Source organism: Montipora capricornis, chromosome 13 (genome assembly GCF_036669925.1).
Source record: "Montipora capricornis isolate CH-2021 chromosome 13, ASM3666992v2, whole genome shotgun sequence".
NCBI classification, from domain to species: domain Eukaryota; kingdom Metazoa; phylum Cnidaria; class Anthozoa; order Scleractinia; family Acroporidae; genus Montipora; species Montipora capricornis.
Window position 1 is genome coordinate 33372070 of NC_090895.1, and position 5000 is coordinate 33377069.

Here is a 5000-nt window from a genome sequence, read left to right on the forward strand (position 1 = left end):
GTAATCCGCCAGAGGCTCTTGGCGGCCCACGGGATTGCATAGACATCCTTTCCTGTGATTGGTCCTGATCTCGATCATATCGATAACTATAAAGGTGCTGTGATGAATGAGCTGTCAACGGATCGTGAACTGTCCTGTCTGACTCTTTGAAACGGTACTCAACAGCAATGGTTGGCCTAGAGTCGCCTAAATTTGGAAACTCTTCAGGCCGTATTGCTCTCAAGATTTTTTCTTCTAAGACTTCTGGTGTAATCGAGTCTTCTTCCACCCACTCGACAAGACCCTTGCCTGTGGCCAGAAGGATGAATTCAATGGTCCTCATGACCACACCTCCATCTTCCTTAGAGGGCAGGGAACAAGGTGCGAAAAGTCACAACAATCACTTTTTCAGCTGAAAGTTTAATCAAAGTGGTACATCAGTGCGATTTGTTGTGGGGAATAAAAAGAATTGAAATGAGAAACCAATGGCCTCAGAACATATACTGCGATTAAAGGCTCTTTTACGTTCCCATTTGCACACTTATTCAGGAAAATTAAGAATCACTTGTACAGCATGCAGGGATGTCAAACGAAAGCCTGAAATTTGCGCTTTTCTGTCATAAATCGATAAAACATTCAGCACTCATTTATTCCACAACAAGAGAATATTACGTAAGAAAACATACATACACAACTTTATAACTTATATTTAGTAAAGAAGGTCAATAGAAGAAAGGCAAATTTACAGCTGATGTGGACCAACTGAGACATTTATTTGGTATTGACGGACAGTCACTCATCTAAAAGGGCTTGACGTAACACTATCACATGAGATCGATTTTATTTGTGGCAGACCAAGATGGCGTCCAAACGCTGAAATCGTATGGCGTCACGATCGATACCCAAGGGAAATGCCGTGGAACTGACATGATTAGAATGCGTTCTCCTCGAACGCAAAAATCTATAATTAGGTCTGTGGCTGTGGCAAACTGCGTTAAATTTGAAGCTGGTGACGATCTAAATTGGCCATTTGCTTTATGATGCATAGGGAAAGCATCCATGCCAAAATAACCATACAATACAAGGAAGGGTTACGTTTTTGCAAACGTTGGCCGTGTAGCACTTATATTTCAGCAGGCTTAACTATTAGAGGATAATGAAAAGTGCTAGTTTTCTACCATACAATATGCAACTTTCACGATAACGTCATTTGACTACAACTACCAGAATTCAGTTTGTTTTTAATTCATTATTTAAATTTTGTATTCCCAGCGGGGCAAAAATAACAATGTATGTAATTACCATGAGACAAGCAAAACCTAAAGAATAGACCTCTTTACATTTGTGTGCTTAGTTACCCGGCCTTCAAATGAAAGTGAGGCTGGTGTTGACCTTGTTATGATACACACCTTCCTCCTTTTCTTATGTTAATGATGTTGTTGTCATGCTAATTAGAAGAATTTACATAAGAAAAGCAGATAGATAGATAGATAGATAGTTTTATTAAAATTACCCTTGCAGCCCGAGGGCTGAATTACGATAATTTTTACAAATGTACAACGTTAATTAATTGTAACTATAAATTATAAAATGATAAATTAAGAAAGTTATTTGATAAGAATGTAACAATACTAAAGCTATTATTATGTAAACACTAAATTACAATTAAGATACAGCTAAAATTTTTCAAAAACATATCATTTAATATATATGAGTTGCAAAAGGGCATGTTATCGGCAATGGCTTACAATAAAACTGTCTCTGAAACGATTGGTTTTAAAACGCGGGACTTGGAACTTGCGATTTTTCCGTGTACGCAAAGTGCCAGAGTAAGGTGGCGGAAGGAGTGAATGAAGCTTGTGATTATTGTTATTACATATGTCTTGAAACATTGAGTTACCAATCGCCTCTCTCCTGGCATACAAGGTAGGTATGCTAAAAACTTCTAAAGCTTGTCGATAAGATAACTCGTTATTGCTTATTATGCGTAGTGCTCGCTTCTGCAGGCGCTCTAACTGATCGGAGAGATATTGCGGTAGAGCGGTTTCTTACAAAACAAGGTCTACTCCAGCCTCCGTTTCAATCATAGGCCAGGTAACTAAGCATACAACTGTAAAATGGACATTAGAGGTTTTGCACGGCAGCCATGTTGCATGGCAAGGACACTAAAAAATGTTCTTTTAAATTCAAAACATTTTAATTGTACCTGCCATGCAACTGGGCTGCCGTGAAAAACCTCTATTCTGGTATTTGTAGTCAAATGGGGTCATATGTCCCATTGCGCAGGATAATTCAAAAGCCATTGCTAACCAGCGGAAGTGGCCATGAAGAGCTTTGGTAGAAAGCCCGACACATCAATTTAAGCCTTAAGCTTTGTTTTGCTGTAAAAGGGAACGAAAACGGAGGAATATAATACGACATTCTTACCGACAGTGGCCGCTGCTGTTTTGAGAAGAGTTTCATACTCCATTCTTCGTTTTTCTAAATTACTGTAGGCGTCAGTGACTGTCTCGGCATCCACCAACAACACACAGAATCTGGCAGCGTCTTTTAGCAAGTATGACTTCACTTCTTCGGGTGAATCAGAGTGTTTAATATTTGGGAGGAAATATGAAGTTAAGAACGAAGCCGGCCAAGTACTTCCTTGGAAACTTTTATGGATTTTTCCGAGACACTGCAGCCAAAAACAGCCAAGTCTACAAATTCAAGTTAAGTCAGTAATATAATCATTGTATCTTGCCTCTTCAGTAGCAACAATAATCATTAATTTATTGCAGTGTTACACTATCGCGTGCGTCTTGGTGATGCAAGTGAAACGTTGTAATTCTGGCTAAATACTTGTTTTTTTCGTCTGAAGGTCCAAAGCAACCATTATAACAGAAACTTATAATGGTTTATATTCCAGAGCCGACGACGACGATTGGTCTGCATTTCATGTTTCATTTCGAGGCAAGGCTGTAAAGCAAGACTGTTACCAATTGCAAAGATTTAAATCAGTCGAGTCCTGTCCTATTTGGAGGCTTTGAAAGATCTTTGTTGTTACTATTTGTTTGACCTCTAATGATACAGTCCTTTGACTGATAAAAATGTTGTTCCATTTCTGGCCATTTACTTTTCCTAGTTCCATCTTATATATTACGTGACAAAGTTCTGGCTACTTGGCAGGATACCACATGAAAGAATATTGAATATGAGATATGAAAGGAAACAAAACTATGACAAAGTGAAAGTCCCTCTCACAAATTAACTTTTTCTGAGTTCCTCCAGAGAGTGAAGAAAGAACCTCTACTTGTGTGTTTCCATAGCTGTGCAAAGGAGAGACGCTTCGTCCCCCTTACCTGATTTGTATGAGCCTCTTACATGGCTGGGTTCTGCTGCTGAGGAACTGTAATGCCTTGACTGATGTACTGGGTCGGAAGCCTCCTTAACAGGTCGTGAAGGACGCTCGGTCTCCGGGGTATGGATTATTGCTCCCTTCACACTGGGCCTCTCTGGTGAAAAAGTATCACCCCTTGACTGTTGTACTGGATCTGCCGTCCCTGTTACAGGTCTGGGGAGCTTTCTCTTTGGCTTGTATTCAAACTTTGTTCCTCGTTTGCTTGGATCCAAGAAATGGCGCAGTGTTTCCTCGTGAACTTCCCTGTGTTTTTCATTTCAAGAGAGGATAAAGTATTTTGGACAATCCATATATTCATCGTTAAACTGTGAGGATACTTTCCTTCTCGCCCAACGTGAAATGTATTATTTGTTCTCCTTATCTTCGTCTTTGTAGTTGTCATCTCCGCCAATCACGATTATGACATTATCCCCTTGAAGGACGAGAGTAAAATAAATTTAAATTTAGTTTCTGAACTCCTGTACTATCTTCATAAAGATAAAGTTTTAACGCCCGCGGGACAAGAGATTAAGTCAATTCCCTGGGTATGCACCCCTGGTAGTGCATAATTCCAGGAATTGGACGTACGCTGAAATGCGAGCAAACCAAAGGGAGCCATTTTTTTCATCATTCTAATTGCAGTTTGGGGGAGACCATACTCTTCATAAGAAATGTCCATGAATGCTACGATTAAGGCTGAAAGTGGTGAATGTTCTTCAAGGCAGTACGCGCCCCATGATTCGTTTCAGCTAGAATCCTGCAAGGCGCAAAACGTTATTCTCGTCACCAGAAACTCGTTTTTTTTTCCTCTGCGGCGAAAGTGTGTTTTCGTTAACGACAGAAAAAAACGACGGATGGCTCCCCCTCTCGGTTTTTGTCCTCGTAAGAGATAATAAAAGGTGTATATTTAGTTCGTCCTTCATTTAAGCAAAACACACTGAATTTATCGACTTTGAATGCGGGGCAGTATTCCAAGAAATCGCGTTGTTAGTTGATGTGAGTTCAAAACGCAGCAATTACCTCAATGAGTGTTTAGTCGAGACCGTGGTTGAGAACAACACGAAAAATTTAAAGAACGGCTCTTTTGGTTTAAAAACAATCAGCGACCCACAAAATCGTGGTTAGACGAAAGAGAGAAGTGTTCCTCGCAGTTATGTGGACAATAATAACAAACGATTCAAGTGTCTATTTATAGTCAGGAAGCTTCACGTCCTTTGAGATGCTGGTGCAATTCTCTACCAACTGAGCTATGAAGCCACACAGTTGGGAGCAGGTCAATTTGTTCGCTTCCCGTTAGAACTAATTGAATCCCATGACCTATGGTTGGTAGAGACAATTGCTTGATTTGTTCAGATAACTTCTTTTTTTCTTCCATAACTGCCACTTCAAATATACTACATTCATTTCAACAATTAGACCTAGTAGAGTTACCAAAGCGACCTTTCCCTTTGCCTCAAATGAAATGTGATTCAAGATTTAAAAAAAATAAGATTTAGAAGGATAAGAGACTCGGACCACTGCCGGTACCTAAACTAATGATGAACACTTCTAACACTTCCCACATTTTAAGAGTACTTTCATTTTGTATTGACGGAAAACACCAGTAACTCGAGCTTTTTTATGATGGCTTTATTTTATACCGACA